This window comes from Mustela nigripes, unplaced genomic scaffold (genome assembly GCF_022355385.1).
Source record: "Mustela nigripes isolate SB6536 unplaced genomic scaffold, MUSNIG.SB6536 HiC_scaffold_75, whole genome shotgun sequence".
Taxonomy (NCBI): domain Eukaryota; kingdom Metazoa; phylum Chordata; class Mammalia; order Carnivora; family Mustelidae; genus Mustela; species Mustela nigripes.
The window spans coordinates 2,887,824-2,913,782 of NW_026739490.1; positions in this window are offsets into that span (position 1 = coordinate 2,887,824).

Sequence of the window (25,959 nt, forward strand, 5' to 3'; positions counted from 1 at the left end):
GAAGCAGCTTCAGTTAAGTGGTTACAATTGTCCCTTTGAGGGAGATGTCAGGACCCAGCTGATACCACACCTTCTCCCAAGAGAGAAGCCCTCCCCTGAAGGGCACCCAGAGGACTCAGAGCCACCACAGCAAGGCCTGACCTCATTGCTCCTGCTGTGCTCACCAGTGGGCATGGCGGAGCTCAGAGAGTTCTTGGTATCTCAGCAGACTCCCAGAGACACATATTCTGTGTTGTGTGTGTGTGTGTGTGTGTGTGTGTGTGTGTGTGTGTGTGTGTGTGGCTCAGCTCCAGTGTGGGCCTCAGGAGCAGGGGGCATGCCCTTGGATGAGCATGGCCTTCAGAGTCACAAAGATCAGAGTTTACATCACCATGGTAGACAGAATAACGACCTTCTGTGATGGTTAATTTTATGTGTCAACTTGACTTGGGTCAGGGTTGCCCAGAAGGGCTGGTAAAACATTATTTCTGGTTGTTTCTGTGAGGGTTTTTCCAGAAGAGATTAACATTTCAATCTGTAAACCGAGCAGATTGGCCTCACCAATGTAGGTAGGGCTGCATTGTGGCATGAGGGCTGAATAGAACAAAAAGGAGGAGGAAGGGCTCATTTTCTCTTTTTGCTTAAGCTGGACAATCAGTCCTCTCCTGCTCTCAGATTGTGGTCCTGGATCTTGAGCCCTCAGACTTGAACCAGACTTTATACCATTGGACTCTTGATTCTTAGGTCTTTGGACTTAGACTGTGCCTTACACATTTGACTCCTGTGATTTTCAGTCCTTCAGACTTGGACTGAATTACACTACTGGATTTCCTGGTTCTCCAGCCTGCAGACAACAGTTCATGGGACTTCTCAGCCTCCATACTTGCGTAAGACAATCCTTATGGATTCTTTTTCTTCGGAGAATCCTGACTAATGTACTGCCCAAAGATGCCCATGCCCTAATCTCTATAGAACCTGCAAATGTTACCTTACCAAAGAGAAATCTTTGTTCCTTCGGAAGCCCTAGGTCTACCAAGGTTGGTGGTTTCTCAGTTCCTTCCAGCTTGAGGAACTCATGACCTATGAAGAATTTAAAGATGAGAGAAATAAATGTACCTGGAGGAATTTAGTGGAAACCCAACTGGGTTGTGAAAAATGGGCCAGATTTGGAAACATGAGTGTCTTCTTCCATACTTGGGTAAACTGAAATGAAGTACTTTGTAGAGATTAATGATCTGTTTTCCATCTTCTGTGTGAAGTTGATCATGATATTCACCCCCTACTTGTGGGAATAGTAAACCTCACCACACACTGTCCTGTCTCCTTGACAGCACTGGGGCCAAGTGGCTCAGCCTGGCAATTTCCAAAGCTTTGTTCTTACAATGTTTTCCATTTTGTCATGTATGGCAGATAGATGCTATTTCCACTATCTCTTTAAAATTATTTGGCCATAAATGCAGGAAATTTATAGACCATGGCCTTGTCTTTTTTACCACTGCCTTCTAAGTGAAATACATTTTTGCTAGATGTACATTAAGATGGAACTAAAAATCCCTAAGAGTTAATACATCTTTCATGATGGAATGTGTCTATTTCTAACTTTAAATATGAAATTACTTGCCTTTGGAACAGGTTTTGTGCTAATGTCCTTATGGGAGATGAAAAATCAGAGTGGAACAGTTTTTGAGATTGTTAATTAAAAATAGCATCTCCCATTATAACAATTCTGAAATGTTCCAGAAGAGAATCAGCAGAAATCAACAAAATGGGGTTGGTAATGGAGGTGTATTTTCCTGAAATTTCTAGACAACATGTTTTCTTTCTCATTGAACTGGACTCCCATAGAGGGCACAAGATGGGACTATTACACAGAGAATAGTATATTTAAATCATGAATGCATGGAAGCTTTCAAAGTGTCTGTCTGCTCCTCCTAGACAAGGACTAGAGAAGAAATAAGATATATGCATTGGGTCCAGATCTTCACCTTCACCAAAATGGTGCAGTATAAATCCTGCTGAAGGGCTCTTTAGGACAGCAATTGAAATCTTTTCCAAACTACTAAGCTAATTTCCCAATTTCCTTTATTATTATTTTTATTATTATTATTTTTTTAACATAGGTGCTCATCCTGCCCCTCTTTTTTTGGCCATCTGCTTAAATCTTCAATCCAAAAATCACCTTCAAGCAAAGACAGCTACAGATAAAACACCAAGTAATGATGACTATGATATTTTACTTTTAAATTTGTATTTATTCGTTTTTTTAAAATCCCAGTATAATTAACATACAATGTTATATTAGTTTCAGGTGTGCAATAATAGTGATTCAACAGTCCTATACTGTATTCTGTACTCTTAATCCCCTCACCTGTTCACCCATCTCCCTACCCACCTCCCCTCTGGCAACTGCCAGTTTGTTCTTTAGAGTTAAGAGTCTGTTTTTTGATTGTCTCTTTTTCTCTTTGTTCATTTGTTTTGTTTCTTAAATTCCATATATGAGTGAATCATATGGTATTTGTCTTTTCTGACTTATTTCATTTAGCACTCTACCCTCCAGATCCATCCATATTGTTGCAAATGGCAAGATTTCATCCTTTTTTGTGGCTGAGTGATATATATATTCTTTATCCATTCATCTACCAATGGACACTTGGGCTGCTTCCATGTCTTGGTTATTATAAACAATGCTGCTATAAACATAGGAATGCATGTATCATATTTAAAACAATTTTTTAAAAGATTTATTTATTTGAGAGAGAGAGAGAGAAAGCAGGAGGAGAGGCAGAGGGAGAGAATCTTTCAAGCAGACCCAGCACTGAACTCAGAGCCTGATGCGGGGCTCAATTCCACAACTCATGAGATCATGACCTGAGCTGAAACCAAGAGTCAGATGTTTAAACGCTGAGCCACCCAGGGGCCCTGCATGTATCACAATTTAAATAGATGAGAAGTGTTGTGTTGGGGAAAGGTATAGTTTGCTAAACAGAGATAGGGACATATGCTTAGGAGCATCCTGTGGTTGTTTCTTGGAAATGGCTTTTAGCTTCGATTGCAAACATTTTGTAAAATTGTTCTATTTTGGCCAATACTAGGACAAGTCCACCTGGGCAGAATGGAATGTTTATAGACATGAATCTGAGCTATTTCTTTTTTTTAAGATTTTATTTATTTTTCAGAGAGAGAGTGTTTAGCACAAGTAGGTGGAGCAGCAGACAGAGGGAGAAGCAGACTCCCCACTGAGCAAGAAGCCCCATGCTGGTCTTGATCCTAGGATTCTGGGATCATGACCTGAGCTAAAGGCAGACCCTTAACCAACTGAGCCACCCAGGCATCCCAAATCTGAGCTATTATCTACTAGTCAAAAAATAAGTAGTTTGTGGTGCTCTCATTATTGGGCCAGACATTTTCCATGAGTAGTTCTGTCTACATAGTTGAAGATGTCACCATGAAAAGTGCCATTAACTCTTGTAGGACACCAAAGTATTCAGGGTTTAAAAGGTGTTTGTTTGTTTGTTTGTTTGTTTGTCTTACTATGATGGAGTACACAGTGTTTCAGAAGCTAGCATTTTGTATATTAAGTGTAGATTTTAATGTTTATTTCAAATATTTCCTCCAGCTGATGATCATGTTTTCTTTACCAGATAGCAATGACTTTGGGTAATTATCTTTCATTTTAAAAAAGATCATTAGACCAGAATCCAACTCAATGAGCTGATTGGACTTCATGTTCTGATTGACAAATAGTGGGAAAGAGGCTGGGGGCTGGTTAATCAAGCTACCCACCCCAATACCCCAAAGCTGAGAGTCCAGGAAGATCTAGGACACAACCTATTTCCAGCTGCCATCTGAGCATTTTGCCACAGAAGACTCCCTGGCAGGGACAAGAATATTCAGGGACAAGAATGAGGCCCTACAGTGCTGTCACCTGCATGAAGCAGGGATGGAGTCAGTTCACTGTTTTATCCCCAGGACTTGGTGGCACTGAGAAGGTGCTCAGCAAATATTCAATAGCTGGTTTGGGACTGGCCATTTCATTATTTGCTCGCAAATGTGCTGCAGTTCTAATTATGGAACATGGTGACTTCCTAAGGGTTTCCATGAAATTTGCTTTGTGACACCTCCCCTGTTGAGTGTCTCCAAAGCACAAGTCTGAGGCATTTCGGCAACTAACATATTGAAATTTCTTGACTACTGGGAGAGTGGTCCACTGTCCTCCCTCTCTGAAAGTGTAGGTTAAAAAACCGTATGAGGCTAACACCTTTATACGATGGGCTTGTTATGGTCGAAAAACGTTTAAGAAGGACAAGAAATCCTTACCAGCAATAAATGAAACTACGCCCTTGGCACATTTCCGGTACCAAGTCTCCTCTACGTTACCTGACACACTGGCTGGCCAACGGCAGGACTGAATCTCCTCTTTCCTCATTCCGGAAGATGGGATGGCCCATCCTATGCCTCTTCTCTACAATCCTTTGAGCAAGCTCTGCCTGGTCCTAGAATCTGAAAGAGCCTCTCCAACTCCTTGGTGGTGGCAAGTAGATTGGCCATCTTTGTCCTCCTACTTGGGATACTGTGAGTACAGATTGAAAGCCCCCATTTCTGTGTCTTGAATATTATAAAGCCATTCAAAAAGAGCCAACCCAGCGCCAGTGTGTCCTTACCCAACAGACTCTGCTGAGCCCCTGGCCTGTGCCAGGTTCCACACCGGCTACAGGGGATCCATGAACAATGAAGGCACAATCTCTGCTGGCCAAAATGGCACCAAATCACATGGTCCTTAAACACAAAGAGGTGATTTAAATGGGAGCAAAGGAGGGATGTTTCTAACTCCTTCTTCACTGTTGGGTGGCAGCCACCAACACTTTCGGCTCCCTCCAGGTGTCAGCTGCCTCCCAGTGCCAGGGAGTCAAGCATAGGGATGCCAGCTAAGTGCTCCCCCCGAGATGCATGTGGCAATTAAGCCATCAGCCGCCGCAGAAGCTGCACTCTGGTTGCTTTTCTCTCCAACAGAAAATGAATCAAATTACAGGGAAGATTTCAACCCCCCCCACCCCCCACTGCACTATTATCCATGCCAGGGAAATGAGGCAGATTTCTCTGAAGACCTAATTGCCAATTTTAACAGAGTAAACTTGAAAATCGATGTATGGACTTTGCCTAAGAGATCGGGTGTGGGTCACAGAGCAGACCCCAACACACAGAGCAGGGCCTGGTGGGATGTCCCAGGAGAATCAATTTCACAACCAGAATCCTTAGAGATTTTACTCCATAATGATCCATTCTGAAGACGTGGACATTTTCTCTTTCATCTTCCGTATAATCTGATCCCTCAGGGAGCTGCGTGGGTCCTGGGGGGCCTCCTTTCTGGGGCAGGTGGCATTGTAGGGGTGTGGTCCCCTGCAGTTGAGTAGGGCTGCTGCTGGGAGGGATGTGGAAGGCGCTTGGCCCTCAGGCTGAAGGGCCCAGACACAAAGGGGCAAGATCCCTCTTGGTGTGGAATGTAGCTGAAGGCAGAAGGCAAGGGGAGTCAGGTAAGCCACGAGCAAGGGGTTGGTTATCTCGGCACAATATGTTCAGGCTCAGAAATCCAAGGGCAGGGGCGTCTGGGTGGCTCAGTGGGTTAAAGCCTCTGCCTCCGGCTCAAGTCAGATAATCCATTAGAGCAGATAACTCTGGTCCTGGGATCGAGCCCCAAATAGGGCTCTCTGCTCAGCAGGGAGCCTGCTTCCTCCTCTCTTTCTGCTTGCCTCCCTGCCTACCTGTGATCTCTGTCTGTCAAATAAATAAAATCTAAAAAAAAAAAAAAAAAAAATCCAAGGGCAATCAGAATTTGGCCACTGACCAGGTGGTCTCAGGGATGCATGTGTCATGGCAGAGCACAGAGCATTTTATTTCGTTTGTGAGCTTGCTTTATAACTTGAAGGATCTCTACTTATGTTCTTTCCCCAAGCCCTACAGATGTCTAAGGTGCGCCTGTGGTCCAGGGACATGGAGGGAGCGGGGGTACTCGTAGCTGTCCCTTCGGGCATCTGGATGAGACACCACAAAGGGCATTTCCCAAAGCAGTAGGCATGTCCAGTCTGGCTTGTTAATTCCGGGGTCCCACTGCAGGCACCAGCCAGCTCGTGATGAAGCTGCCGACGCTATATCCAGCCCAAATCATGTTTGTTCATTCACATTTCATCAGCCTTTTCCCCAGCCCCAGAACTGCATCTCAGATACACTGAGTACTGCATTCATTTATTTCAAATTTCCTGTGCATTCACAATGACACAAAATCACCAGCATGGACTGCATTTTTATTAACAATGACAGAAGAGGCAAAGGGAAGCAAGGATTTATCAGTCACAAGAAGTCTATAGTCAAAGAACAAAGAATGAAAATGATCAGAGCATGATTTCCGGGGGGAAAGGGAGGGGGAAGCAGAGTCTGGCGAAGGTCCTACTGCAGAAGCTGGAGAATTTCAGTAGAGCCCCTGCAGAAAGCCATGTTCTATTGGGACTCACCGAAGGCTCCAAATACAATAATATGACCAAATAGAAAACTACTAAGAGTAAAAGTACTGATGACCCAAGACTAAGTGGGTCTGCATAAGGATCTAAGGGAACGACTGTCTAGGGTTGAGACACATTTTGCAGAGTATAGACAAGACACAGGCAACGGCTCTGTGACCACCGGATCTGTGAACCCTTGCTTCACAAGACCCATAGCATCTGCGTTGCCTGAGAGTTTGTTAGAAATGCAGAGTCTCAGGCTCCCTCAGTGGAGCCAGATCAGAACCTGCCCTCTAGTAAGGAGTTCCAGTGCTCATTAAGAAAGGGACCAGGCTGCTGTCAGTCCTTGGTGATGCTGGGTTTTCAGCTCTGACTGCTCTGGGCAGACTATAGACACGAGGGAGCCTTTGGCTGGAAACCACTCCTTCCTCTTTCCATCATGACTTTTTCTCCTAGCCCTGTATGTCTCTACGTCACCTCTAACCTTACTGCCCGAGATTCTCAGTGCCCTCGGCATTCTCGGATTCTCAGCAGACAGGCAGAGATGGGATTTTGAGGGCACCAGGGCAGAGGGGCTGCTCTGGAGACTTTGTGAGTATAACATCAACCCCTGCCTCTCCACCACAGGAACTGTCCTGCCCCATCGCGACATTCCTTCTCATCCTAAGACCCCCACTGTAATGACCAAACCTCATGTTGCCATCATCTGACAACTTCTTTTTTAAGATTTTATTTATTTATTTGAGAGTGAGAAAGAACGAATGGGGGAGGGGCAGAGGGAGAGGGAGAAGCAGACTCCTGCTGAGCAGGGAGCCCAATGTGGAGCTTGATCCCAGGACCCTCCATCTGACAATTTTTAACAAAGCAAAAAAGCTGACCAGAATAGCAACAATGCTATTCAAAGATTCAGATGCCTTGATGCCATGAGAAGTGTTAAGAAAGATGCCCCTGATTTTGAGCTCAATTCAAAAGCCTTCAGAACAGAGAAGAATGCCTATTTTTGTTCCAGGGAAATTTCGCTCAAAACTGTAGAAGGTATCTCCGTTCTAAATCTCATTTAACTCATGCTTTAGGAAACCTTGGCCAGTCGAGCCCTTGGAGAAAAGTCCACCCAATTTAACCTTTCTAAGCTTAGTGTCCTACTGTTTGCTTTTGCTTTTTTTACTTGATAAATCCTTGCCGTGTGTGTGTGTGTTGTGTATTTTGTTTTGTTTTCATAATCGATTTTTATATTTTTATGAAATAAATGGATTTCTGGAAACAGAACTCCAGCTTATAACTTCGTGCCTCTAGGAAATAAGGGTTTCATTTATAAAGTGTTGATTTGCAGCCATGGATCAAGAATTTAATGAACTCATAAGTCAGGTGAATTGTGCTTCCTCTCATAGCCCAAAGCCAGAATCCCTGTGTGTGGGTGGGGATAGAGGAATGGGGGAGGGCTGCCAAGCATGACCAGGACACCCAGGAACTCTAGGACACAAAGGGGCCATCTGAGGGAAACACCAAGCCTGTGGAGTCTGGCGTTACTTTTCACTAGCTGTGTCTTCCCCTCTGTTTCATTATTTCTAAATGGAGTTATTGGTCAATGCAGTTACAGATTAATGAGAAGTGTTCAATAAATGTACAGTGAGTATGAGCTAGTAGTTACCCCTCCCCAGGGGTCAAAAGCCACGCATAACAGAGAAAACTGCCTCCCCCACCTGCACTAGGCACAATCCTGGATGGATATTCATTCCTGGGAATGAAATCTTCCTGCAAGGTCATGGCAAAGTGGGACTTCTGGGGAGCCTAAGTTTCATCTTTCAGCAGTGACCAGTGGTGAATGGTCTCCAAGTATAACCTTGGCCAAACCAAACATCCATGTGGTTATGCAAGTGCCTTCCACGGATTACAGAATATTTGGATACAGAATATTCTGGATAGGAGAGGGGTTTTGCAAATTTCAATGGTTTTTGGCAAGAAGCAAATAAAATCTTTCCCTGTGGCTGGCTTCACACCTATCTCACCATCAAACACCCTCTGGGGCCTCTGAGTTTAAAAATGGTCTGCTCAGAGTTGCTGAGATGTTGAACTCACCGAGGAAGTATTTTCAGTGGTTCTTTGAAATGGACAGCACATGAGTCCTGTAGTAAAGAAGCCTCAGGGCCTTCGCTTCACTCTCCAGCTGTCTCCACTGAGAGGCAGAGCACCCTGGGAAGCAGTACGAGAACATTTGGGGGAGTTGGAATGTTCTCTATCTCAATGTGAGTGGTGGGCACATGAGTGAATCCATTAGCTAAAATCCTCATTGAGCTCAAAACTCAAGACATGTGCACTTCACTCATTATATTATATGTATACTACTATGTTTCAATTAAAAATTTTAAAAAGGAAGATCTAGAGAAGCTGTGGAAATCAACAAGCAGACTACAGATGACTGAAACACTCAGTGCAGACTTTCAGAAAGGCAAAAACTAACTTCTGCCTCTGATGAAGAAATGAAAGGAGTCTAAGTGCTGATCACAGGACCTCTGGAAGCTCGGTTTTCTGTTTTATTTTTTATATTCATGGATATGGCTATTGACCTTAACTGAAATCCAGTGGTCAAGTTAACAGCCATGAGAGTTGAGTTTGTTGCTTCTCGGACAATCTCTTCCAACTAGACACTGAGGACGGTTCTCTCTACTTTTGGGTAATCCCCACCAAGTTTCTTCAACAGGGGCCATGAAATCAGCCTGCAGGAGTTCAGATGAATTCAAAATCGGAAATCATTAGCTGCGTTACCAGCTCCTTCAGCATTTGCTGTTAAAAACCCTCTGCTGCAGACACAGATGGTGGTTTATAAATTATTTATGGACCCAATTAGGGAAGTAATTGGAGTCATCTGGCTGGTTGCCATAACACTAATGCATCTAAAGTTTTTCATCTTTCAGTTAAACTTATTCCTGCTTTCTAGAACATTTTCATATTCTAATCTGTTTTCCAGAGGTCTGTGAAAAATGTTTATGAATATTTCATAAATGTGTACAAAATTCAGCTTTTGTAAAGAGTCTTTGACTATCCCCAAATGAATCCTGCTTTTGCTTCAGCATGCTCCTACAAGTATTAGTAAAGAGCACTGAGCTCAAGTCACTTATAAAGAAATGGCTTTGAAGTCTTTATGGAGACTCCTACCTCCTCCGGAGTCATTTTAGGGATGTTTCCTAGCCTTTCTCTGTCCTCAGGGCTGCCTTCTTGCTGTTGGACTCAGTGAGATACCCTAGCTCCATGAAAAGACATCACTTAACTGAAACTAGCTTGACTGGATTTGGGTTTCTTGCACCAAACTCTTTCCATGACACAGAAGGAGCTTAGTTAATCACTCCAAAATAAATGTATCTACTCTCCCTCCTTTGGTCCTGCTCCATTAAACACTCAAGATCCTTCATCATCTTTTTTTTTAAAGATTTTATTTATTTATTTGACAGACAGAGATCACAAGTAGGCAGAGAGGCAGGCAGAGAGAGAGTGGGAAGCAGGCTCCCTGCTGAGCAGACAGCCCGATGTGGGGCTCGATCCCAGGACCCCGGGATCATGACCTGAGCTGAAGGCAGAGGCTTTAACCCACTGAGCCACCCAGGTGTCCCAAGATCCTTTGTCTTCTTAATGCCCAATCCCACACTGAGACACTCCATAGTTTCCATGCTGACTTCAACCACTGGGACACCTGCCCACTCAGAGATATCTCTACACATGTGGATTTCCATGGTCATGGCTGTGTCTCTCTTAGTCTGAACCTTCTTTCCTATGAATTCTCTATAATTCCTGTTACCTGCTTGTTTGGCTCCCCTGCCACTCTGTAGGCTCCAGGATCACTAACAATGACCCCAGCTGTGGTAAAGGCCTGGGAAAAGCCTGCTGGCTTCTGAGACCCTCCCTTCAAAGGGGGTCATCCCCATGGTGTGGATCTCAAGCTACCAGCTCAGAATTTTGATCTTCTTGTCCCAGAAGTGATGGAGCTTGGGAATGGAGCTCATACCTGTATAGCCAGAGGGGCTGACCTCTTAAGGCAGAATGTCACCATATTTAATCAGTTTCTGCAGCCTGGCCACACAGGAAGCCCAAATGCCTCCAGGGGAGCTTGGACATTAAGCAAGGAGCTTGGGCTAACACATGGGAAGGCAGTTTGGCACCAGGAGGGGATGGCTCCTAGAAAAGCCTAGTGGAGGAAGAGCCTAGTGATGGGAGGTAGAGATCTCCTATGGATATGGCTAGCCCTTTTCTTGGAAACTCTGCTTTCTCTCATATCTCTACCTCTATATGAGTCCATCACACTATGCTAGCTAACACACTTGATTTTTAGAAGTGTGAAGAACATTGTGGTAGATGATATGATTTACTGCCCACACTCACCTTCCAAATTGAGACACTCAGTCCCCCAGCTGCTGTGGTGTCACTTGCTGACACTTATAGCTCAGTCCCTCCCTGGGAAACTGCTTCATCCAAGGTCATCCTCCATCCCTAGGGACAGCTGGCATCTAAGGACAGGACCATACAGAGGTATAAAAGTCTCCCTCCCCCTCCCAACTCACACTGACAGGCCATGTTAGCTCCAGAGCTCTCCATGAGGCTCGCTGGGGCCAATACCCAACTTCCAATTTTTCCACCTGCCTTCTTCAGGCCCTCATAGACTCCAGTACACAAATTCCTCTCTTAGAGGCTGTTTTCTGGAAAATATGACCTAAGACAACTGCCACTCTGATACCAACCCTAATGGACTCTAAGCTGACTTCTTGCTGTGTCCTCTCTTGGCCATAACTGTGCATTTAGAAACTGTTGTTAGAAACTAATGTTCCCTTTTTTCCATACTCTTTTTCCCCCCAATGTTGGCTTCTGTATATATCTAGGGGGCCTATCTGTATTTCAAGCTCTGTAATTCTCTACTCGTGTGACCTTAAGTAAGTTACTTCTCTGTGCTTCAGATTCCTCATCTGAAGGATAGAGCTCAAAAGAAATTCCTGATAGAGGCACAGTTTTGTTTTGTGCTATGCTTACAAGTGGAGAGACCATCTGTCACCATGCAACACTATTATAATACCGTTGACAATATTCCCTGGCTGTACTTCACTAACCATCAGGGAAATGCAAATCAAAACCACAAGAAGATAGCCCTCACACCTGTCAGAATGGCTAGACTCAAGAAGAATTAACAAGTGTTGGCAAGGATATTTAGAAAAAGAAATCCGTGTGTACTGTTGGTCAGGCACACAGTTTTGATTGAGACAGCAAGTAGGAACTCATATTATCAGACATGGTAGGCAGCAAATATGTTTGTCGAGTAAGTGAATGAATGAGTGAATGAATGAAAAAATAAATAATATTAACTGTTAATTTGACAAGGTAGCCAATTTTCCTTGTGGGACTGAGACCAAAAAGCTTAAGTCTTAGCTTGCTCTTAGGTATTTACTGATTCACTCACTCATTCATTCATTAAGTCACTTACTCATTCAACAAATACTTGAGCACCATCCATGATGAATCACACAAAGAACACACAATTCCTATTCTCAAATATAATTGGGAGATAGTAGACCTTATGTTCTTAAAACATTTTAAAGTTTGCCATATGTTTTTTAAAATCTATTATCTCATTGATCTTTGCAATAACTTGATGAGGTCAGGACTGTTATTTACATGTCCAGGTGCAGTTAAACGATTTGCTCAAGACCTTGCAGGGAGAAGATGTATCTGGAATCCATTGTTTTGAATACGGGCCTTGGGGGGCTTTCCATGACCACATTCCAGGCTCCAGACAGACAGATGTGAAAAATTAAAGAGTGTGTAATTAAGTGCTCAGTGATTGAGCCAAGAAACATTGCAGGCAGACAATAAGTGGTAAGAGAGTTATGTGAGGGATGGATTCCAAGATTTCTTCTACTTTCCTGCTATAGACTATGGTGAAAACCACCTACTAGTGATGTCCATCTCTCTACAGTGCCCCTATTCCCTTTTCCCAACCACCAAGATAAACTCTGCAACCTGGATTCATTTGTTAAGTTGCTATATCCTCACCTTCTTAGCCTTTTCCAGAAATTAACATGGCTTCCAGCTCTGAAGCCTATGTTCTTAATACCATGTTAATAGCACTAGGTAGTGATACAAGGTGAAGACCAAAAGTCAAAGATTCCACTAAGGTTAAAAGATAATTTTAGTGGAGTCTTTGATAGGAGGTGGGAGTTAGAGAATGGGATATTTGAAGTTACCATTTTAGAAGTTTGACTCTAGAAATGGATGTCTGAGGTAAAATGGAGAAGTCTTTAGAGATGATTAGATCAAGGAACTGAGGATCCAAGGCAGCAGCTGATTTGTCCATACAGAAGTAGAAACCTTTATTCACATGGAATTAAGCAAATGGTGAAGAGAGAAGAAGACCATGAAAGTAGAATCCACATTCTTTGGCAAATGAGAGAAAGTGATGGGGATGCTGGAGATTTATAATAATGAGAGAGAAGAGAGAGAAGACAAATGGAGCAATCTTCAAGTGAATAGAAGCTTTCCAGAAGAAATGGTTGGTATGTAGAAATCAAGATCAAGATCAAGAAGAAATCCAACTCCACTTCCCAGTCCTGAATAACTTGTGCTGTGTGAAGGGAAAATAAGTAAAAAGCCTTCAGTTGGGAGAGCTATAAGCAAAAGAAGGTCCTTGAAGGAGAGCCCATTCAAATCCAGAAAGAAGGAATGCTTTGTGAAGGTGTTGATGACAGGAATACTTTGCTGGCATACCAGAGGAAGGCTTTGGGAGGGAGGAGAGGTTTGGAAGGTTGGTCTATATTAGGGCACAGACTAAACAGTACAAGAATGAGTGGAAGATGGTGGATACTGCTGAGATGGGAGTTAGGACTCACCCAGAAGCCCAGATGCATGGATCCAGATCCCCACTGCTTCTCCACCTAAAGCCTTATGCATTCCTCAAACACAGCTGCTTCTTCTTCCTCCTTCCTTCTCCATCCCAATTTCCTCTGCCATCTCAGTCAATGGGACCTCATTCATCCAGAGCCCAAATCTGAAAAACAGGAATTATCCATCATGAATTTATTTTTTCCACCACAACAGGTAATAAGTTATCCACTCTTGCTGCTTTTATTTCTTGAATATTTGTTGAATATGTCCCATATTCATTCCTGCTAAGCATTCTCTCATCTCCTGTCCAGATTGCTAGTTGCCTCCAGCTTTGCCAATCTCAAATTCCTCTTACACTTTTCCAAAGTGACCTGATGAAAACATGAGTCTGAGGCATCACTACTGGCCCACTGGTTCCCTGCAAGATGATACTGGAGACTCTCAGCAGAGCACACACAAGGACTCATGGCCTAACCTCTGCAATCTCATTTCCACCAATTCTCTGCCCTGTCCTTTACTATCTAGAAATATCAAATTTCTTGGAATTCCCCAAACACCTCATAGTTCCCCACTCCTGACCTTGCCCATGTTGTTCCTATGGCCCCTGTGGAAGCTGATTCTTTCAGATATGAAGAATCGGGCATACTAGGGTTGCCTTGGGAAAGGTGCTATTCTCTTTCAGAATGGAATTTACACTGAGCGGCATGTCCTCATGGCAGGACTGGAACCAGGACACTGACCTTGTGGAGACCAGAATGTGGCTCAGGAACTGAAATGCCCTTTTGAGTACTCTTGTACCATTTTTGTTCCTCCCTATCTGGCTATATGTACCCATGGCTTCCTACCCAGTGTTTCACCAGACAGTCACTCCAGCCCAATATTTCTGTGCTTTATCTTTTGCTACCAGTGACTGATTACTCTTTCCCTTCCATCTGATTCATGTCTCCTGCTGCCTTGTGGCTCCTGCTTACTGCCTCCTTTTCTCTGCATGCCTTTCTGTTTCTGCTCCCTGCTGCCAAACACTCATTATTTCTTCCCCTCAAATTAAAACTCCCCCAAAGAAGGGTTGAGCTAGTAAGTATCCAGTGTGTGATTGTAGGGGATTTGAGGAATTGGGGGCTGATCAAGGAAAAAGAGATGACTACAGAGGCAGTAACACACAGAAGTCTTTATTGAGCAGTACTTGGACATGGTTGAATGAGAGTGGATGTCCCTTATGGCATGAGACTGTCTGGAGGCTTATAGAACAGGAAACATTATCCAGAAGGAGAGGAGGGCAAGGGAACTCTCAAGGGAGGAGAGGGGGGAGGGGCATAGGGAAGGGGGCTTACCTGTCTAGATGATGTCACTCAGCAACACAGTGGGGAGTCTCTGGGTTAGGGAACTCCAAGTGGCAGGTGCAGCTTGGAGCCTTATAACCACAAGGTTCTGTCTTATCAATGGGCAATAGATAGACAATGGCAGTAGATTCTGGATGTAGTTCCATAGCATATGCCAAGCAGATGGGCCCTAAATGGCTAAAAATCTGCTTCTTTGGGCTATTTTAAAAATAATATGTAAAATGTTGAGTTTGGTGCCTATGGGCTTTTGAGCTAACAAGTCTCAGTGGGGTGTGAAGATAAACCCGGGAGCCAGTACACAGAGGCCATCTTTGGCTTATTTATATAAAAGGGCAGTTCTCATGTCTGCACCTTCCTCTGTCTCTGGCCAGCCTGTAGAGAGGCTGTCCTTTGATTTGGTACACACTTCTGCTCCAGTCAGCTGGGCCTAAAGTGGGAGGGCTAACGTGCACTCAGAGGCCAGTTACAAGCTTGGCAAACCCCAGACAGAGGTTTGAACCAGCCCCCACAAAAATCCCAGAAAGACTTTCATTCCTTATTATGCTTGTCTGTTACTATAACTCATGAACAAAATCAGTTGCTATCATTTGAGGTGACCTCCCTAAACACCAGCCCACCATTGTCCTCGTTCTCCTGTCTCCATTGCACATACTTGTCAGATATTTTTCCTTGTCATTTAGAGAGGATTTTTTTACGTCTCATCTTTGAAACTGCATATTGTGAACTGTTGAGTCACTTCCAAGTTCCCAGGACATTTCAGGTTTCCCAGTACAATGGTGCTCTATAAGTAGCTGCAAAATAGATTATTTCTAGAAAAGATAAAGAAGACTCCACAGAGGAAGTGATGCCTGAATAGTGCTTTTGAGGATTCATAAGAATGACCCAAGAGATGAGAGGGTGGTCCATAGAGAGAGAAAAAAAAAAAACCTGAATAAAAGCCCAGAGACATGAAAGTATGAGGTGGATGAGGAACGCTAAGGAGCTTGGGGAGAGGGTGGTCACCAGAGCCTCCGAGGGTAATATCATCTGGGGGAATTCAGCCCAGACCTTCACTTTTGGCAGCACCTTCGATTCATTAATGCCAGGCAGGCTGAATTGTATTAACAAACCTAATTTAATAAGAAAGTATAAAGCTAGAATGCCAATTTCTTAATTAACAGTGAAAAGTATAAATGCCAGGCAGAACAGAATGTCTGCATCAACATGACCCATACATTCTCTCCATGTAGATGGATTTACATGTGAAACCAATTTATAAACAGAATAATTCTTGGTGAGGATGAGATTGAGGCAAGGGAGTTGGGATATGAATGCTTAATGATATCAGGCCTTGATCAAGAATCCAGCAGAAAACAGATGGCATGCTTGAATTGGATAATCTGGGGGACAGCACAATACCACCATTATTTCCTGTGGGCTAGAAAGGGTGACAGAAGAGAGGCAGCTGGAATTCGGAGAGAAAGCTTTAGGAGAAGCCAAAATGCTGAAGCTATGGCCTTAAGTCAGGACAGTCAGCACGGAACGGAGCTAGAGAAATCAATAATCCAACCTCACCCTCCTTTCTATTTCTAATCTCCTAACTATGTTTCCATTAACTAAACCCAGTATAAGCCCAGAGGGCAAAGGAACCCAGAGATGCAGACCATTCGGACCAGCCTCCCAAGGTCAGAGTAGGGTAGAGGGGCCAACTGAGACTAATCTGCATATCCTATTCACCAAACAAAGATGTATCTGTGACAAGGAGTAGACAAGCTGCCTGAGCAATGCTTGAACCAACATTGTCAGTTCTTTGTTGCAAACTCACCTTCCTTTCATCTGCAGATAGTATCCCTACCACTTATGAATGACATATTTTCTTCATAGGTCTTTAAACATGGACATCACCTTCACTTTGCCTGGGATTGTTCTGGATCACATAGACAGGCTGTTTACTCTTGCTGTTTCTGGTCGTGGAACTATTTTTATCTCTAAGGAGATTTTCGTGTGTCATTCTCATCTATTATAAGTTGATATTTATAGTTTAACTGCTAGAGTTTCTGGAGTGTCTTACTGCAGCTTCTCCCACTTTTATGACCTTGGATTATTTTCTGTAGGCATTGGGGATGGAAATCATTAACTGCAGCCACCGGAGAGCAAGATGTTTGAGAGAAATCAGTTAGGAAATTATTTCATTGACAATGGGGATGGAAAGGTGATGGTTTTTAAAGTTAAGCAGAGATGCCAGGACGTAGGGCATATAAGAGAGAGAACAGGTGACTAAAAGGAAATTAATTTTGTCTTGCACTGTAAAGTTTGAGGAGCCTGAAGGACAGCCCCAAAAGGATCTTCCCCAAAACTGTTCTTGTTCATTGTTTAGACTGCTGCATTTCCAAAATCTCGGGTTAGGTCAAGCTCAAAGTTAACTTTTCAGCACCACAACTGAGGACAGCTCCTAGCCAGGTTCTCACTAAGTCACCCTGTGACCCTCAAGGTGCTCAACAACTCTTTGGAGGATCATATCCATAACCTTGGGCAATAAGAAGCATGACTGTTCAACCACACTTACTTGACTTCTTTATGATGGCCCAAGGTAACTGGCTCCCCAACTTGGGATTCACTTGAAGATTATACATACATTTCACCACTTCTCTTTATCTGCAAAACTATCTATGCAAAATTTTCTTGGATGTTCTATGATTATCCAGATATGCAAACTAAGTTCCACTGAAAACTGGAAGTTTTACATTTCCTACATAGATGAATATGTGATTCTTTAAAAAAAAAAAAAAGATTTTATTTATTTACTTGAAAGAGAGCACACAAGCAGGGTGAGGGTCAGAGGGAGAAGAAGACTCCTCACTGAGCAGGGAGCCTGATGGGGGACTCAATCCCAGGACTCTGGGATTAGGACCTGAGATGAAGGCAGACAATGACTGAGCCACCCAGGTGTCCCAGATATATGATTCTTACTGGCTCCAAAGAAAGGTAGGATGTATTTTAGTGGAGCCTATAATCTAATTGGATGGACAAAATATTTACACGTTAGAATGATAATTATATGAAGCAACATTGGCATTCTAAGGAAAGGGAAACTACCACTGGAGATGGCTTGAAATAAGAAGCTTGTAGGACATGAAGTATTCAGTTATGCTGGGAAGAGAAGGAAGGCCAGTCCAGGTGAGGTGAGGGGCCTGGGCAAAGGCTTGAAAATAGGGATATCCCATGTGTCCCATATGTTATCAGAAGATAGCGACTATCAGTGAGAAAGTATCTGTAATTAGACCATTGAGTAGATGTGGTAACCACAAAAATCAAAACTTGAGGATGTCTGTGGCCTTTGGCTCCTCCTACATCCAACTCTAAGAAAAGTAACAATAAGGATATAAGAGCTGAAAATAGGGGTTTTAAGATCACTTTAAAGTTATTGGGACCTGCTACAAACAAGACTCCGTGGACACAAAGATAAGTGTCTTTGAGTACTTTCATTTTTATTTAATCCATTTGATTACTAAAATACCTTTGTAAGGTCAACAAAAAGGAAATGATATGTGCAGTGTCTGGAGGAGAATGGTGAGCACAGAATTTAGATGGCTTGAGTAATGTCATGAGGTTATTTAGGACTAAGTCAACACCATATCTGGGTCTCTTTTTCCCCATTGGGATATGACTGAGCCCAAACTTCACAAGCACTCCCTCGCCTGCCTAGAGAGTGATGGATGACCAAGAGAGTGACAAATGGTGTTTACTGAATACTAGTAATATTGAGTACCTTCTGTGCTAGGAAGTGCTGAGATTTATCTGAGAGCAAGAGAACCATGGTCCTGGCTTCATAGAGGTTGGTTTGGACTTTAGCTATCTCTGTCCTAACTGTTGATCCATACAGTGGTAGAGGTAGACTTGCAAAGGCAAAAGGCCTACATGGTAGGAATGCTGCCATATAGGGTACTCACATAAGCTGATGTCTGCCTTTTATCCTCTTGGCTCTTTGTAATAAGCCAATTTGGAGAGAACTCCCCTCGTTCTCAAACCCTACGCTCTAATTGGCTTGATCCACCATGTAGACATCTACATCGTTATGTCCCCAAAGTGAATTGATGTCACGTTTAAAGAAGGGTAGGCATATGGGATTCCCTTCCTTTAGGTCCACAGTCAACTGGCGATTATGCAGGGGTTGTAATTGATCCTTCGGGATTCTCCAGGCTTCTGTAACTCAGTCCTTTTACCACTGCTTGCTTTTTTAGCCACTTAATTAGCACAGTTACTCAAGAGTAGTTAAGGATAGTGAAGGGAAGGAAGCCATGTACTCCATTTCAGCACAAGTTTTGGCAGCTCCACCACCAAATTTTTCTAATCACAACGCACAGCCAGACCTGTTAACTGCATGATGTCTACGAACTGATTCTTAGTCAAGGAAGGTATAAGGCAGACATCATATCTTATATTGAACCAATATATTGTTTCAGTAGTAAATAAATATTTTTAAATAATAATGAAAAAGCAGTGAGGACACACAAAATTGTCTGAGCAAACTACAGAATTTAAGAATTAGCAATCTGAGATCTATTCCATCACTTCAAATTTAGAAGGACCTTTTCTATTGACTCTGCATTTATAACCTTTATTGAGATAAACACTCCCATTTCTTAGTATACTTTTCTACATATACATGCATCCTTGAAATGCTGGAAGGGCCTAAGTGTCTCACCAGACTGAACCTGTAACCTTCCTAGGTCTAATGTTTTCCTTTAAAATATTTTCTCCTGGGATGCGTAGGTGGCTCAGGTGGTTAAGTGGCTGCCTTTGGCTCAGGTTATGATCCCAGGGTCCTGGGATTGAGTCCCACATCAGGTTCCCTGCCCAGCAGGGAGTCTGCTTGTCCCTCTTTTGCTGCCCCTCTAGTGCGCTCTCTCTCTCCCCCAAATAAATAAAACAAAATCTTAAAAAAATTTTTTTCTCCTGCCATGCATATGAGCCTAACAAATTGTTAGGCAGAAACCAGGGATCTCCCGTTTCACCTTGTATTTCCAATAATTACCTATTTAAACATTCTGAAATAATTTTTTTTTAATTCCCCCTATGATTTTCCACAAATCTTTTATCTTTCCCCGGATGTGGAGACGGTCAAGTAAGTCAATGCCCTGAGCTTACAGTGCTTCTAATTCCTTGTCTTCAGGCTGCTGTCCCTTCACCAACTAATGTGATCCCATATCCATGACAGATTCTTTTCCTAAGTATTTTTAAGAGTCGCAGTGTTCTTTTCAGGGAAGGATGCATTATCTGAGTTCCTCTAGCAACTGGTTATTAGAATTCAGTTAAAAGTGGAAGTTCAGTAGGAACGGCTCAGCTGCTATCCCCGTTGTTCTTATCTGTTGCTTATGATTTGATCATGGCCCAGACCGGGAGGCTGCAGCTCAAGGAATTGGGGCACTGGTAGAATAGAATCAACAACCACAGGCTTTCTGCCCAAATGGCTCCATATTTTCTGTAGATTCAGAGCAGTACATCACTGTGGAAAGACGATCAGCCCATAGATTACAGATATTTTTGTTTATCTGTTTTCTAGCAAAGTGTTTTCTCAGCTGACTCCCTGGCTAGAAAATTGGAAAGAAGAAAATGGTTAGAGCATCCATTTTTAACTTTGGCTGTGCATTTGATTCACTTGGGGGAAATTCTTAAACCCCCAGGGCCCAGGCTGCATCCCACATCCATTGGTCAGAACTTCTGCGGGTGTTTCCAGGTTTCTGTATTTTTTTAAATCCTCCCAAAAGATTCTCAGCGTAGAGGCAAATTTGAAAACTACTATCATCCAAATACTATTGATGCCTGGGCCCCATCATCAACATTCAGACACGAAAGATCTGGGGCACAGCCTGGGGATTGGGAGCCCTATAAGCACCCCCCCCCCACACACACACCCAGTGATTCCAGTGATGGAGCCAGGCAGAGAACCACTGGTTTAGAGGTGAAGAGAGCAAGGCAGTGGCTGTGTAAAATGAAAGGTGTTTTCTGTGTGTTCCCCCTTCTTGTCTGTCCTATTCTCCACCCTCTCAAGGGAAACTATGTATTAGGAATGAGTGTCTTGGCATAGAGCTTTTCCTTATCAAGCTATTGAGGGAGGGCTTTGTGATATACCGGGGAGGTGGGTAGATATATCTACTATGTAGATTTGCTGAGGGTTTCCAACAAAAGATGCCCTGTAACAGTGTAAGCTATCTCTGATGGTTTTAGGCTCTCAGGAAAGAAGAAAAGGATTCTACCTGGAGTGGAGGGGCCTCACACCTCACCACCTCTTCTTCCCACGTAGGGACTCTGAGCTCCCTTTGAGATCCCAGGCAGAGATCCCATCAGAGGCCACCACCAGCTCTTGAATGGGTAAGACTCAGGGGAAACGTGGGTGGGAACTTTATGGTTCTTTATGCTAAAAAGGAGGAAGGAGTTTGAATCTCGGGGAAGGATGAAGAGGGAGAGAAACAAAGAAGACAGAGGAATGGGCAAAAGAAAGACACCTGGGAAGACAGAGGTCATGTGGATAATCAATTTGGTGGCATATCAATATTTGGACTTTTCCAAGCTCTATGATTCACAGGAGAGCTACAACTAGAGAAGATCTACAAAGGTGATATTTGGAGCAAGACCTCAGGCCTCCTTCATCTCTGTAGATGTACTGATCTTCCATACATGTTTAAGCCAGTACTTATACATGTGGACAACAGAAAACAGCAAGGATGTCATGTGGGGAAAAGAAAACCAGACAAATGTAACTACCTTTGTTACATCTGGCCATATCTTTCCCGATCTATGGAGCTTAGCAGCTCAAACACAGAACAATGTTCAATTTGATGACACCCCCCCAACACCTATTTTCAAGCATAAAGCAAAAGTTGAATTCTTGAGAGTAAACAGTGCATTTCTGTGTTCTCTCTGAAACACACGTGCCAGAGGAAGCCTCTCATATGGGCTCTTTTTCTTCCTGCCCTGCTCAGCTAGTGGGTTTGACCTTGGTCCTAGGTGGCATTCTTGGTAGACAAGGGCTCACTGGTCTCAGTCTTTGGAATGATGAGATGACGAGGGGGCAAAGAAGATTGAGGGAGGTGGCTAGCATTAGAGGGTTGTGCCATTACTGGCTTCAAAAATATTCTTATCCTTGGGTTGACTTCTCTACTGATTCTTTGGTTCAAAGTCAGTGGTTGGACTGCACCATGACCAAGAAGACAACCCCATCCCCACCCCCATCGCTCCACCTGTTCTACCATCTCATCTGCACTCGTGGCCTTACTCATTAGGCAGCATGATTTGCAGGGCTTCCCTTCCACTTTTGATTAGCTTGTTATGTGCCTTTGAAGCTAAGCCCTCATTAATGAATCCCCCAGATGGGAGACTAAGCCTAGCCATTGCCAGCACATCCGTCCCTCAGGGAATCCTTTACTTCCCATCAGAAAGGGGCAGACATTTGGCTTCCGTCCAGCCCAAGGCTTCACAATTCCACTTTGATAAAGCCTTGGAGAGTCTCTCTCTCTCTCTCTTTCTCTCTCTCTCTCTGGGAATCCACTTTCTCAATCATAAGCATTTCAGAACTAATTACACTGATTTAATGCACCTGGCTTTCTCCTTCACTTAAAATCTCAATGGGAGAGAAATTACTCTGACCCATCACCATTTATTGGAAAGCCGGAGAACCAATGGTGAATAGTCAGTTCCAGAGCACGTGCTGGGAGGGAGGGAGCAGCAGTCACCTTCAGCCCCAAGGACAGCTTGCTAACCTCCTGGTGCTAAGGGGTCATAAGTCACCCTGAGAGTCTTAGCACTGGGACATCTGTGGGCTAAAGCTGTTTTTTAGTGGTTTAATGTGGGTGGATCTTCTTTCCTCAGTAAAGGACAATAGATCACAAGTTAGTGTTGTCTCTATGGGAGCCCATAGAAAGGATTAATAATAGGAATGGATTCTGAAGCCAGGTATCTCTGGATTCAAGCCCTATCTCCATCATTGACTATGAGCAGGACTTTAGATAAGCAGTTCATCTCTCTAAGCTTTAGTTTCTTCAGCTGTAAAATGAGGGTACTATTACTTAGTCACTACAGCGGTGGCTCTCAACCTTAGCTTGTAATTGGAGCCACTTGGGCCTCACTCCCAGGGATAGTGACATAATCAGTACAGCTGCATCTGAGGATTAAAAGATTTAACTCCCCACCCCCCCTTCCCCACCCTGTTGTGGTCAGGATTGAGGAACATTATCGTGAGAGTTTATTTGGAGGCTAAACCAAGATGGCGCCTAGAAAGCCTTGCTCCTCAAAGTGTGGTCTGTGGACCTGCAGCATTGGCTCTAACAGAGAACTTGTCAGAAATGTAGACTCTTGGGTCCCATTAACATGGGAAACAAAGGCAAAAAGAAAAATCGAATTTCCTTACTACCTAGAGCCCACTGACAAGTCCTAAATGGGCCGAGTGACCTTCCTCTAGGAACATAGCAGCTTCCATGTTAATACTTTGCTAAGGGCAAAAGGCAGTCTTCGCCCAACCCCTAGGATCCTGTGAATCTACTTTAACATTAAAAAATTTCTATGGAGGGGGCCTGGGGGCTCAGTGGGTTAAAGCCTCTGCCTTCTGCTCAGGTCATGATCTCAGGGTCCTGGGATCGAGCCCCACATCAGGCTCTCTGCTGAGCAGGGAGCCCGCTTCCCACTCTCTCTCTGCCTGCCTCTCTGCCTATTTGTGATCTCTCTCTCTGTCAAATAAATAAATAAAACCTCTTTAAAAAATTCCTTTGGAAACTTCCTTTATCTCTATCCCCCTCCCAAGATACACCCCCCCATGCATCTGTCCCTCTAATATTCATCTGAAGGGTGTCATGAATAAGGTTTTATTAGACAGTAATAAATTACTTTTCTCAACAATAGCTCACCCCCTTGAGGTCCTGGAAACCTTGCTTCCAAAATCCTTAGAGACTTACGCTACCCCTAACCCACTCCCAACCTGAAAGTATATAATGGGCCACTCCTCATGATCCCAGGGCAGCTCTTCCTGCCCCGGGTCCTGTGCTCATGCTTGAATAAAACCACCTTTTTTGTGCCAAAGACACCTCAAGAATCCTTTCTTGGCCGTCAGCTTCAAACCCTAACTAATGTCTTTCCTATATCACCATCAGACATGCTGAATCAGAGTCTGCCTTTTAGCAGGATGCTCAGGTGATTGGTGTACATATTTGTACACTAATTTAATTGGTATATGATTGAGAAGTCCTGCAATGAAGCACCTAGCATTAGCCTGATACGCAGTAGGAGCCTCTCAGAGGAGGAGATGATTCTGTAACAAGAGGCTCAGGGTGGGGGAGGGGGAGCTTAGCCATTCTGAGCTTTCCCCCCCCCCAACTGCACAGCGGGAGGTACCACAATGGCCAACACCTCTTCTTTTTTAAGGTGCTGTCAGGATGAGTCCACGAAAAGGAACCTGTTTATAAACTGTCAAATGCTATAATAGTCAGAGGACCAAAAGCTACTCCTAGGACAGTTTTGTCACTTTCCCTCTCCCCTTGCCCGCCCAAAGGACCTAAAACCTGAACCTCATTTGTCCTCCTCTTCCTGGGAAGAGCCTTTCTCGCTGAGAAGGCAAAATCAACCAACATCATGAAGGAATGGAAAGAGAGAGGAGACCGGAGGGGGAATCAAAGAGTGTTGAGACTGAGACTAAGGTAACAAGGTGATCCTCCAAAACAGTTGGGCAGACATGTAAACAAAGCCAACGGGAGAAGAAAGTCTTCTGTGGGGGGAGGGGGGTGCGTTATTTAGAGCTCCTTCACACAGATTGGGTTTCTTTTTTAAAGAAATTTTGTTTTACCTTTTTGTCATTAGAGTCAAATTCCTGGAATAGGACGTTATGCCTAGATTTGACTACATGAGTCCTGCGGTTTAAGGGATTTAGTACAAAGACATCGGCTAGTGCCCACTAGTGAAAGGTGCCTAGGTACACTTCTGTAGTCAAAAAGTTGGGTTTATTGAGCTTGCTGCAGCAAACGGGATGGACACTGGGGTGTCATGGGGTGTCTCTGTGGGAGGGAGTTGGGAGAAGCTTCCCATAGCATTTGCGCAATGCTAGGAGTTTAAAGGAGGGTTTAAGGAAGCAGGGGACCAGTTTTCCAACAACTGGGCTATCCTTCACGGTCTAAGGATGTTATAGGCTTTAGTGCTTATCCAAATGTGTATTAATTCTTGTGTTGGTTTGTGCTCATTCCAGGCGGAGTTCACCCATCAAAACAAAACTGTTTCTTGGATTATAAATACAATATCATCAGCTTTTCTTTTTAAATTTGCTGTGGTAGGGTTTTAGGGAAAGGGTTGTCTCAGGGTGTCCAGGCACATCACTGCAATGTATTTAGATCAGTTTCTCTATGTAACTGAAGACCTAGAAGACTGTATGGTGGGCTTTTTATACCTGTCCATTGGGGTCAGTTCAGTAAACTGTATTTTTCTACAACTATATTTTTTCCTCAACCATGTTTATCTTTTTTTTTTTCTTTTGAAAAGATTTTATTTCTTTCTTTATTTATTTGAGAGAAAGAAAGCGAGAGAGAAAGAGCAGGAACAGGGAGAGGGGCAGAGGGAGAAGCAGACTCCCTTGCTGAGAAAGGAGAGAGGGCTGAATCCTGGGACTCCATGATCATGACCCAAGCCGAAGGCATATGCTTAACCAACTGCCCCTAAACCACATTTTTCTAAAATTAGGAATGTCAAAGGGAAAAACCATCAAAACAAAGGAAAATTTTAAAAAATACATAAAAAGCTACTTTAAATTTAAAAAAATACATTAAAAGCTACTTTAAATTAAAAAAAAATACATAAAAAGCTACTTTGCACAACTCCATATGGAAATACATTTGAAAATCTTGATAAAATGAATGTATGTAGATTTTCAAATGTATTTCCATATGGAGTTGTGCAAAGTAGCTTTTTATGTATTTTTGTAAATTTTCCTTTGTTTTGATGGTTTTTCCCTTTGACATTCCTAATTTTAACTAATTAGTTTAGCAGTTTATCTGTCCAATTGATTTTTTTTTTTAAGAACCAGTTTCTCGGGGCCCCTGGGTGGCTCAGAGCTGAAGCCTCTGCCTTCAGCTCAGGTCATGGTCTCAGGATCCTGGGATCCAGCTCCGCATCGGGCTCTCTGCTCAGCAGGGAGCCTGCTCCCCCCACTCTCTCTCTGCCTGCGTCTCTGCCTACTTGTGATCTCTCTCTGTGTGTCAAATAAATAAATAAAAGCTTCAAAAAAAGAAGAAGAAGAAGAAGAAGAAGAAGAAGAAGAAGAAGAAGAAGAAGAA